The sequence below is a fragment of the Muscardinus avellanarius genome (genome assembly GCF_963383645.1).
Source record: "Muscardinus avellanarius genome assembly, chromosome: 13".
In the NCBI taxonomy this organism is placed as follows: domain Eukaryota; kingdom Metazoa; phylum Chordata; class Mammalia; order Rodentia; family Gliridae; genus Muscardinus; species Muscardinus avellanarius.
In genome coordinates this window covers 34935779-34948847 of record NC_137799.1, presented here as the reverse complement: position 1 = coordinate 34948847, position 13069 = coordinate 34935779, and positions in this window count along the sequence as shown.

The window sequence follows — 13069 nt, the reverse complement described above, 5'->3', positions numbered from 1 at the left end:
CACTTGGGAGGCTGAAACCAGAGGAGAGCAGGCTCAAGGACAGCCTCAGCAACACAGGAAGACTCTCAGCAAACTAACAAGACCATGTTTCAAAAACAAAATATATAAAAGAGCTGGGGGTGTAGCTCAGAAGTAGAATGTCCCTGGGTTTAATCCCTAGCAACACACACACACACACACACACACACACACACACACACACACACACACACATTTACTGTATGACAGCAAACTCACACGTCTCTGTTTATTGCACTCATGTTTGCATCAAAGGCTATGGAGAATAACTGACCTATGCCATCTGCAATTGCCTAAGCAAGTTGTGTGATGCTTGCATAATTTATGAATCATCTACCAACCATTCTCAGAATGTGTTCCTGTCAATAAGCCATGCATGACTGCATAAACACACACACACACGCGCACGTGCACACACATGTATACCCTACTACCATGACTGCTTTCATGTTTCCTCACCCATATATACATATCTAGGAATTTTTTACTTTAAAATAATAGTCTTCCTTACATTTGTATCTTTGTTTTCATATGGCTAAGATTCTATGGAAAATTAAAATAACATAAAATTGAAAATATAGAGCTGACTTGGCCGGGTATGATGGCTCACACTTGTAATCCCAGCATTTGGGAGGCTGAGACAGGAGGACGGTGGTTCATGGACGGCCTCAGCTACTACTTAGTGAGGCTCTTTGCAACCCAGTGAGACCCTCTTTCAAAATAAAGAATAAAACATAGGGTTGGAGATGTAGCTCAGGGGTGAATGCCCCTGGATTTCATTCCCAGTACCGGAAAAAAAAAGGGCAAAAAATAACTGGAAAGTATCTTACACATACAAAAGAATAATAGCAGAAACATCTTTGAACCTACCACCCAACTCAAGAACTGTGAGCGTCCCTAGGCCTACCAATTTCATTCCTCCCCCCACTATTCTGTATGCTGATTTTCCACTGCATATGTATGTTTTCCTAAACAACTTAATGTTTCAATTTACATGTTCCTTTTTTTAACTACTAAGGATAGAACCTAAAGGCATTCTACCTCTGAGCTCATCCTCAGCCTTTCTTATTTTTTATTTTAAAGCAGAGTCTCTCTAGGCTTGGTAGCACACGCTTGTAATCCCAGCTCTTGGGAGGCTGAGACGGGAGGATCGCACAGGTTCAAAGCCAGTCTCTTAGTGAGGATCTCAGCAACTTAGTGAGACCCTGTTTCCAAATAAAAAATATAAAATAGGTCTGGGAGCATAGCCCGGAGGTAGAAAGCCTCCGGGTTCCACCCCCAGTACTACCAAAAAAATAAAAAATTAAAATTAAATAAAACAGAGTCTCACTAAGTTGCTGAGACTGGTTTGAACCTGTGATCCTCCTCTTTCATACTCCCATGCCTAGCCATGCCTTTTGGTTCTCTACTAGTGATAGCATAATCACAAGGTATATATTCTTCTACAACTATTTTCTTTGCTCAGTTATATTTGACATTTGTCTATGATGTGGTATATCTCAGATTTGTTAATTTTCACTGCTCTTTAGCCCCTCTCTTTATTCATTATAATTTCCTATTCACTTTCCTGTCAATGAATATCTAAGTTGTTTGTAGGTTCTTGCTGTTATAAGCTATGATGTTATGAGTTTTACACATGTCTCCTCATAAACACAGGCAAGAATTCCTCTAGGCTTGTGGTCTTAAAAGTGTAGTCCTAGCCGGGCATGGGGGTGCACACTTGTAATCCCAGTACTTGGGAGGCTAAGACAGGAGGATCAAAGGTTCTTAGTGAGGCCCTCTGCAATTTAGTGAGACCTTGTTTCAAAATAAAGAATAAAAAATAGGGCTAGGGGTGTAGCTCACAGGTAGAATGCTGCTGGGTTTTATACCCAGTACCAAAAAAAAAAAAAAAAAAAAAAAAAAAAGTGTAGTTCTAGGACCAGTAGCTTCAGGGATATTTCTAGAAATGTAAATTTTAGGGCACCACCCCAGAGCTACCGAGTCAAAAACTCTGGGGGAGGGCCCAGCAATCTGTGTTTTAACAAGCCCCCCATGTATTTATAATGCATGCTAAAGTTTAAGATCCACAGCCAGGTCTACACTCAAATTCATCAGGATTAATAAAATGGCATATTATTAAGTCTTGGTGTGTTTGTGGGGGGATACTGAGAGCTGAATCTAGGGGCATTCTACCTCTGAGCTATACCCCCAACCCTCTTTTATTTAGAAACAAGGTCTAAGTTGCAGAGGGCATTGCTAAATTGCTGAGGCTGGCTGCAAACTGCAATTCTCCTGTCTCAGCCTCCTAAATAACTGGGATTACAAGCATGTGCAACCATACCCAATTTATTGTGTTTTATCCCCAGGATTTTAGAGAACAAACATAATATGCTCAAAACTGCCCATCCCCTTACTTTTTAGAACCTCCTCTTCTTTCCTTTCCTTTCCCTTGCTTCTGAGATGATGCAATTTCTACCATCTCGAAGGCTATAAATCTGGTTATTCAGTTTTATACGTTGTCCCCTTTTCTAGATGGCATTCGACAGTGGCCTTTTAGAGACAACATTACCATTGTCTGGCCCCAGAGAGTGGTTCTACATGTGGAAATATCAACTTGCAGAAGGGTCAAGGGTAGTATCATGATGAGTGCTATGTTAAGATGATTTGCAAAGGTAGGGCTGGTCTTGAAATGTGTCTAATTTGTATTGTGACTCATATGTTCGATGAGGCCTTTTCTCCTTGATCTAGAAGGGATTGCTCTGAACTCTACAAATACGGATGCTCAACGACCTAAAGACGCCTATAGACTCTGCCAGTGTTTGCACTGGCTCTGGCTTCGGGCTCCACCTCTGTCCTGAGCTCTGTACATGGATGCTCTTGCTCTTTTCTGGTATTCTTTCTGTGTCCAGTGTTTCTCTAGGAGTAGGATTCAGATTTTTTCATAATTCTCACCCATAAGTCATGGATAATACTTTCCCAGGTTCTAGAAACCTATTTTAAGCAACAGCTGGTGATGTTCTTACTCTGTCTTCTTCCACCCTCTATCCATCCTTCCATCTGGGATCTGGATGACACCACAGGCCTTGGAGTTGAGAGTCCAGCCCCCAGGGGCTGTAGAAAAGCAAGTTTAAAGAATTGCATCCCTGAGGGTTTTGTGAAGCAAAGCTGCCTTGTCCGGCCCTATATGACTTAGAAGTAGATGTTTTATGTGAGAGAAATAAACTCCTTGTTAGACTATCGTTACTTTGAGTTCTTCCATTAACTCAAAGCTGAAACTGTATCCGGAGGAGGACACACAGGTTGTAAAACACATGGCTCATCTGTAGCACAGGTGAAAAAGAGTCAGAAGTATTTTGGATGGTGACTTTGTGTGAATCACTTGTGTTTTGAGGATACAAAAACAAAACAAGACAAAAACAAGACATCTAAGATAACAATGATTAGTGTCTTATTCAACTTTGAATTAGGCCATGTGTTCCTATGTCCTCAGAACCTCATAGACCTGGCGATGCCTCCCTCCTCAAAGTTATTCTTCCTGGGATGTGGTTTTTCTCTTCCTACCTTCGAATTTCACCTTTATTGCCCACCATCCCAGTTGGAATTTTATATTATTTTATTTTATTTTTTGCAATACTGAGGATGGAACCCAGGGACATTGTACCTCTGAGCTATACCCCAGCCTTATTTTTTAGTCTTTTTCTTTTTGAAACAGGGTCTCACTGAGTTGCAAAGGGCCTCGCTAAGTAGCTGAGGCTGTCCATGAATCGTGATCCTCCAGTCTCAGCCTAACCTCCCGAATGCTGAGATTACAAGTATGTGCCACCATGCCTGGCCAGTTGAATTTTCCAATTCCTGTTCCTGAGAGGGGAAATCTGACTGGTATAGCTCAACTTTTCAACAGACCACATTGTAGGTGCATGGGCAATCTGTGGATTAGGTGCCCTTGGCCTGTCTCTGGTCCAGCTGGCTATGGTCATAAAGGAACATGCGTTAATCCTTCAGAAAATAGGATGACTTGAAGCTGGGCATGGTGACACATCATATAATCCCAGCACTTGGAAGCTGAGACAGAAGGATCACAGTTTCAAGGCCATCCTCAACAATGTAGAGCCTCTCTGCAATTTAGCAAGATACTGTTTCAAAATGAAAACATTAAAAGGGCTGGAGGAATAGCTTAAAGGTAGACTGCCCCTGGGTTCAATCCCCAGTACCAAAAGAAAAAAGAAAGAAAGAGAGAAAGGAGAAGAGAAGAGGAGAGAGGAAAGATTATGTTTTGAGTACTTTCATGCTAAAGAGGCTGTGACTATTTTGACACTACTACTCCCGTATATAAAATAGTAGGAAGCTTGAACTGTCTTATGGGGCCAGTTGTGGGAAGCAGGTTTGGCAGAATCATTTCTTCTTAATCTCCTTAGCATAATACCTAGTCCACTGGAAACTCTAAGAAAATTTGTGTTGAGTGAATTCAAGTTACACGTTCATTGATGGAGGTGGGAGGTGAAAAAAATGTCAAATTACCAAGAGAGAGAGAGAGAGAGAGAGAGAGAGAGAGAGAGAGAGAGAGAGAGAGACTGTCATGATTTTTCAAAGTTAACATTCAGAGGCAAAGTGTCTAGTTTCATCTTTTTCGAACTTCAATTCTGAGAGAGAGAATCAACACAACCCCAAGGAAGATTTGTTTTTTTTTTTTTTCCTTTCCTTTAGAAAGCAGCTGTCAGTTTAACTTATCCCAAAATACTGTCAGTGATGAGCATGACTGAAAACGCGTTTTATCTGTAATTAAAGAGATTACATTAAACACTATTATTTGCAGACACACATTGAATTAACCCTAATCGAGGCTAGCAAATAGTAGAGCCTGCCTATTTTTCGCCTCAAAATTTTCGGAAAATTGTGACAGTTGACACACGAGGGACAATGCTGACGAGATTTCTTTCCATCAAATGCCAGACAGTAATTGTAATTGCCTTTAAAAATGTTTTAAGCAGTTTCGTTAGTAAATCAGAAGTTGCCACAAACCGTGCTGGTAGTTTCTAAACATGCGGATTGTTGGCTGTGCATTCCAATAGGAGTTTAATGAATTGATTTTCTAAGGAATTTAACTTTGCATCTGTTTTCAGGTGTAATTAATTCACTCTGATTAATGTGATTAGCATGGGTATCAGTGGATTACACAGGATGCCCTTTATTTATTCACTTGTTTTTAATATGCCATGATGTCTGCTGGGAAATTCTATCAGTGATTTTGGGGGACACATCTTGCTGGTGGCTCTGATCACATTGGATTTCTGTAAAAGCAGAATCCTGGTAGGAATTCACTGATTATTCACAGACTGTGCGGCAATGTACTTTTGTTTGAGGGACTTATTGAAGTTTGCATAGTCCCTGCCTTTAAGGAGCTTATAATTCAGAGGGGAGGATGAGGCAAACATTCCAAAGCAAGTCACTCGCAAGGCAGAGCAACTGTCTTCACGCTTTTGTTCCTCTGAGCGCTCCTCCCTAGCTCTCCTAGAATAATGCTATTACTTCAGGCATGTCTATGGCCCGCCTCGGTGCTACTGCTCCTCACTGTCTTGAACGGACATATGTACTTCAACTACTGCTGTGAAATTGGTATCACCAACCGAGTCCTTCCCCTGACCTCCACACCCGAGGATTCCAGATGCCTCCAGATAGCTTCCTTGGGATATTTCAAAGGTGCTTCAGATTCAACCTATTGAACCCAAAACCATGCTCTCCCTCCAAACTTACTCTTCCCCCTTGTCCCCAGTCTCTGTAAAACCTCCTCCAGCCAGCCAGCCAAGCTAAATTTCTACTGTGAGTCTCCAGAAGGAAAAACATTCACTTTTTCTCCATGGTTCTCAAATGTTAATGTTCATCTTTGATGTTCATTGGGATCATCTGGAAAGTATATGCAAACATAGTTTCTTGATACTCATGCCCAGAGATTCTGATCCAGTGGTCTGGAGTGGGGTCTATGAAAGTGCATTTCTAACATGCTCACCCATGGCACCAGCGCTGTTGGGTCTAGAACCAGATTTTGAGAACCATTGCCCCAGAGCATGAAAAGACTGCAGGCACATTTCCATGAGCTACCAAATCACGACTATGTGAATAACCATTGCTAGAGAATGAAGGCCCAAAAAGCAGGAAGATGCCCTCTCCAGGGAGAACATCTCTGCATCAGCCCGAGGCAATATGAATCAATGAAACAGCATGCGATCTAATTATTCCTTTGTCCATCAACGACATATTGAGTCCCTACCCTTCACTATATACAGTGCACTTCACTGAGCCAGGCTTTGAGACAGAAGGCTAAGTAACACTGATATAATCCATGTTTGCAATATAGTTTTCACTGAGCTTTAGTTGTCTTGCCCGTAAAATGGGAAATAATAATGCCACTGTATATAGACTTTATGACAGATGGCAAGTAGAGAACTACATTAAATGTTTAGTTTGGTGCCTGGCACATTGATTTGCAATGAGGATACGTAATAAATGGTAGTTACTTATTAGTTTTATGTTGAAATTATTCACTCTAAAGTGCTATGAAAATATTAGTTGTTATTTATTTATTTATTTACTTTGGTGCTGGGGATCAAATCAAGGGCCTGGTGCATGCTAAACAGTAGTTCTATCACTGTGACACACACCCACATTTTTTGTTAATTTTTTCTTTCCTTCTTTCTTTCTTTCTTTCCTTATTTACTTATTTTGGGTCTGGGAATGGAACCCAGGGGAATTCAACCTCCAAGCTACACCCCCTGCCCTGTTTCTTTTTTTTTTTTTTTCATTTTGAAACAGGGTCTCACTAAGTTGTGGAGGGTCTCACTTAGTAGCTGAGGCTGTCTGCGAACCGCGATCCTCTGGTCTCAGCCTCCCGAATGCTGGGATTACAAGCATGCGCCACCATGCCCAGCTTATTATTTTTAGAATTATGTCATACACCCCATCGCTGAATTTACCCAGCTAACTAGTTTTAAACAAATATGAGAATAGACTTTAAATAACTGAATATTGATGAAACTTTGAGGTTTGTGGAATATAATTTCTACAAATTCTTTTGCATTATCAGGGCTTAATAATAGTTCCTAAATTTTCCTTCAAAGGCCTTTTTACAAACCAATACTCTGTTTTATCATGCCTAATTCTTCCAGATAAATTGGAATTGGCAAAACCAAGAGGATAAACAAAATCTCATCATCCCTACTGGATTCTAGGATTTCAAGTATCTTCTCTGAAAAAAAAGTAGATATGGAGAAGAAAAGAAAACTCCTACTTGTTACTAAAGACTAAAGTACAACCATGAAATGATATAAAGCCTATAAAGTGGTAGTAATTTTTATTTATTGCTATGGGAAAATGACAAAGATAGGAGACAAATTACTTAGTAATCTGCATAGAAGTTTTTTTTATTAAGAAGTATAAGTTTACTTATGGGTACATATGTAGAAACAATCTGGAAAGATATACAACAACTTGCCAATGATCTTTCTCTGTGGAATAATTATGCTTAACCTCCCAAGGTTAATTCATATTTCCTGAGGTTGTATCTAATGACTGTATTGGTGTAATAAGCATTTAGAAAAGAAAAAAAATTAGTCTGCCAGTCCAACAGGGAGCAGTCAGTGCTGAAAGCCCTTCACCAATGCTTCTTGAGCCTGGGTGCACATTACTATCATCTACTAAAATGACCAGGCTGTCTCATCAGAATGTCTGGCAGAATGTCTTTTCAATGTGTGGCCACATATTGAAAAGCAGAGACCCACCATGGCCTCGGGACAACTTCTACATTTCCCCCATCTTGGGAGTTCTCTTGGGCTCTGATTTATGGGGCCCTTCCTGACTTCCCCAGCTAGTCACCAAGAAAGACTCTCAATATCAGCATGTTTAATTCATATTTCAGAATAATAATTATTATTTTTTGTGGGCCTGGGGATGGAACTCAGAGGCATTTGACCTCTGAGCTACACCCCCTGCCCTATTTTTTATTCTTTATTTTTTGAAACAGGGTCTCACTGAATTGTGAAGGGCCTCACTAAGTAGCTGAGGCTGTCCGCCAACTGCAATCCTCTGGTTTCAGCCTCCCGAATGCTGGGATTACAAGCGTGCGCCACCACACCTGGCTCAGAATAATTTTGAAATGGACCAGGTGGAGAGAAGGCAGGCATCAGAATACCTGGGCCCTTTGCAAGGTCTGTCATCTGATAGCTGAGTGATCTTGGACAAGTTACTTTTTGCTGAGCCTCAGGCTTCTTGCAGTTCTGCTCATCTAGGTTGCTGTTCAGATTAAGTGGACCAAAACACGTGGAAAGAGTTTGGAAAAATATAAAGTACTGTATTCATATTATTATTTTATTTTGTAACTAATAACCTAAAAAATGTACTCAGGGAAAATATGGTATCTAAAGACAAGTGAAAGTTTGACTTAACCTCCCACGGAGACCTAGGCCTTCCTACGGGCAGGGGACCTAAGTTCAAAGAGAATTAAATAAGGGGCAAATCCACAGGCTGAATTTAAAAGCAACTTGACAGGCCAAACAGGAAACACTTCTTTCTCAGAATCTAGAGAAGATCTTCCCTTCGCTTTTCTGATCGCTTCCAGGAATTTATCCCAAAGTAGTGATGTCCCAGAATAAATAGGTTTTCTTCTCATAATTAAACCCGAGGTTCTGGGAATGGGCTGAGCACAAGGCTGAATTCATTACGGAGATTGCTTGCAATTTAATTCAGGTCTCAAGGAGGTGGTTCCTATGTGTCAGTGGAAAAGAATCCTTGCATCTAGACAACAGTCTACATATGTCTCTAGATTGACTTTGAAAAGGGGATTTTTTGTTTTGTTTTGTTTTGCCTCTCAACTTAATTTGTTCTCTGAAAATAATAGGCCCTGGAGGGAACTTCACCACCACACTGTCTGTAAGAGGAGCTCAGCCTCAGGAGGACCATCTGAGACATCACTCACTGGGAGAAGTGACAGGAGAACAGTGGGTGCCGCTTCCCAATAGAGACCACCAGTTTTACATCTCTGCATTCCCTGTATGTCACACAGTGCTGGGCTCAGAAGAACACAGCGAACCATCGCACACTGCATGCTTCTCCTGAAGGTACAGTTCCTAGTGCATGGGAGGAAATTGAGAACATTTGTGGAATGAAAAGCGTGGCCATCAGGTCTCATACATACCCTGAAAATGTTGTGCATGCGTGTTTTCCTTTCATCCATCTTAGCCCGTGATTGGCTGCAATTTCCCCATGTGATGAATTTATTCTTCACATTCTCAGGGTTAAGATGCGTCTACACACGGCAGACATGGCGGTGCATGCCTGTAATCCCAGTACTTGGGAGGCTGAAACAAGAGAATCGTAGGTTTGTGGCAAGCCTCAGCAACTTAGTGAGGCCCTCTGCAATCTAGTGAGACCCTGACACCTGGGTGTCAAGAGATGCCTTCCGTGACATATAAAAAACTTGCAGTTTTAGGCCGGGCGTGGTGGCGCACTCTTGTAATCCCCGCGCTTGGGAGGCTGAGACAGGAGGATCGCACAGGTTTGAAGCCAGCCTCAGCTACTTACTTAGGCTCTCAGCAACTTAGTGAGACCCTGTTTCCAAATAAAATATAAAAAAATAGGTCTGGGAGTATAGCCTGGAGTAGAAAAGCTCCTGAGTTCCACCCCAGTACCACCAAAAAAAAAAAAAAAAAAAAAAAAAAAACTTGCTGAATCTAGTTACAGACACGCTGCACTGTGCCTGTCTGCTGTCCAGGTGGAGATGCTGAGTAGACCAATGAATATGCAAATATGAAGCTCAGGAAACAACTGTGTTTAAATTTGCTTGAGAGCCATCAGCACATAACATTATAGAAACCCCAAAGAACAAGTACAGGGAGATGAATGGCGAGAGCATTTTTAAGGGGAAAGGAGTAAAGGCCAGTAGCAGAGGATGGAGGGCGAAGGTGAAAACAGACACAGCTAGCATGAAAAAAGAAAGAAGTATAGAATGGGAAAAGAGATCAAAGGGAAGATTTAAAGATGAGAAAGATATGTTAAATGCTAATGGGAGAGAAATGATAAGATGGGCCCTCTGGGAGCTTCTGCTTTTGTTCATCACTTTATCTGACCACAAAAAATCAAAACAAAACAAACAAACCTTTAGAGAGTAATTTTTGTTTTTGCCTTTCAAATCTAGCACAAGTTCCACTCCTAGCCAATTCTAATTCAAAATTATACAAGAAATGGAATTCTAGGAAACGTAGTTCTCAGTTTATCCATGTTGACATAGCACAACCCAGCATAGTCCACCCTGTGTTGGTTTGGTATCTACACACATGCTTCTTTAACTACATTTAATTTCCAAATAAAAACCCTAACAAGACCATGACTCAGCTGGCAAGTTTTGCCATTCATCTGATGCCAAACTGAGTCTTCAAAAGGCTGTTACAAAATTCTATCAGGTCAGCTGCTTCCTGGTGATGGGAAAGCAAGTTCTCTGAAAAACGAGTTTCTTGGTTCAGAAGCAAGGGCTATGGGATACTATGATGTCACGACAAATGAAGCATTCTTCATTCTTTAGGAGTCATGTACTTTCCCTTTCAAGGTGGAAATGGTCCAATATAGACCTGAACTAGGCTGCCTGAAAAATGGTGCCAATCTCCAGTTGCTGTTGTTCTTTACTGCTGACAATTGGAGACTCAGCCATTGAACTAACCAGAACTGGTCTTGGTGAGGAAAGGTCCATGCTGCTGGATAACCTCTATCCCTGCAGCCATGGCCACTTTATTTCTGGGTGTAATTGGCAAGGACAGGAGTGACTGGGAAATAGAGGCTGACAGATGTCAACAAAACAAGCCATCTTGTTTACCTGATTAGCAAGCTTCACTGGTGAGAGCATTCACCTAGAACATAAGCACTGTCACCCCCTCTGCTCATTTGGAGAGGTCTGTCTTCCTTTTCCCTCTTCTCTAGACCTCACTGCCTCCACTTTTCCAACCATCTCCCTTCTAAGTTTATGACCAATCAACCAAAACACTGAGTTGCTGCTCCTATGTTAATAGATCCATAACTTTGACCATCTCTCTTGCCAAATCAACTAACCAAGTATACCATCCATTGGGAATCTTCCATATCAACCCTGTCCTTCATGGGCTGTGGCTGCGGATGGCTATAGTGCTGCAGGCATCCAATTTCAGCTTCTTCCAGTATTTTTGGAAGACACATCTGTGAACACAACCCCACTCTTTTTCTTCCCCAATCACCTGGTCACAAGGAACCCCTCTGAGGAAATAGGCACAGGCACAGAGAGGAGGACAAGGTAACAGAAGTAGGTCTCATGGGAGTCAGAGCCGCTTGCTGATGCAAGGGCCTGCTTGAGGCTGATGATGCCACACATGTCACTGTCATTTGATGGTGAACTGCTGATGTGCACACCTGACATTAAAGCTTATTGGGTTAGACATCACTCACTTTAAATGTTTTTATTAATGCATTGTAATCTCACATCACTGTGTAGTTCTGAGTGATAGGGTCACACATGCACACAGTACTTGGTGAGCTTCCCCCCCAGGTCCCCCCACTTCCTCCTTTTCCCCATATATGATATGAAGATTGGCCTTGAGACATCCCCCACTTTGGATGGGCAGCTCGAGGTGCATAGTAACTTGGTGTTCCATAGTCATGTGTTTGGCTTCTCCTCGAGTCCAGTCGCAATCCTGAAGCTATTTCTCAAAAGAAGAATTTGAAGATAATGATATAATTCTTCTCTAGAATTCCAGAAAGTCTGGACTGTGACTCACTCACATGTCTGCATGCTTGCCACATGTGATATAATGCATTTGTGTCTGTCAAGGCCCTCCAAGAACCACTGGATCTGCTGGGTCACACAACTACTTTGTGTGGTCTTTACTCATGGGCACTGAGAAAAAGAGCATTTGCCCTATCGATAGCAGCTAGAGGGCATGTTATTTTATTTCAGCAAAGAAAATACATTTGAAATTACAGCAGAGTGAAGAGTCAGAAGGAAATGCTATTGTCTGGGTGAGGTGGTGTACACCTACAATCCCAACAACTCAGGAAGCTGAGGCAAAAGGACAAGTTCGAGGATGGCCAGGGCAATATAATGAGACTATTTCTCAAACTTCAGAAACTAAAAATTAATAAGGCTTAATAATGTAGCTCAATAGTAGAACATTTGATTAGAATGTGTAAAACTCTGAGCTCAGTCTCCAGTACTTGATAATGGGCAAGAAGAGAAGGAGAGGAAGAGGAGGAGGAGGAGGAGGAGGAGGAGGAGGAGGAGGAGGAGGAGGAGGAGGAGAAGGAGGAGGAGGAGGAGGAGGAGGAGGAAGAGGAGGAGGAGGAGGAGGAGGAGGAAGAGGAGGAGGAGGAGGAGGAGGAGAGAGAGAGAGAGAAAAGGAAAGAAAAGAAAGAAGAAAAGAAAGAAAAGGAAGAGTTACTATTAACTCATTGAGAGACTGGAAGAAAGCAAGGACAAGTTGGAACTCGCTGGGAACCTCTGGGTCTGCCCATCACACATCTGACCCCAATAATCTTAAGGGCATAACAGCTTCTGCTCCACTTTCTTATTTGTGCAAGTTCCTCCTTGGGGCTTTCATGGGAGAAGAGATATCTCCTAAAGAGGGTCCCACAGAATTCTCAGAAAAAGGGGGAACCTGACTTAGGACCAGCAAGGTCTTGACATACTAGATAAAAAAGAACTTCAGCACATGTTAGTAAAGGCTCAGAGATTTATTTAGGAAAGCAAGAAATACACATTCAAAGGAGAATGCAGCCATTTCAAGAGTGAGACTCCTTTTGGGGATTCCTCACTTCTGTTTAAAAGGAAACTTGGTGAAGGGTGATCATCAGCCTGGTGATCTCAAGATGGTTTGTGGTGGTCTGGTCATTCTCAGGATCCTTAGGTTGATGTGGTCCTCATTAACTGATCTATAGATAACCTGGGAGGTCCTTTAAATTATAGGCTTCTGAAAATATCATTATCTCTCTTTGCTTAAACTATTTATTGGTTGGATAATTAACATTGCACTAAAGGAGATTACCAAAAGTGAGTGAATTTTTG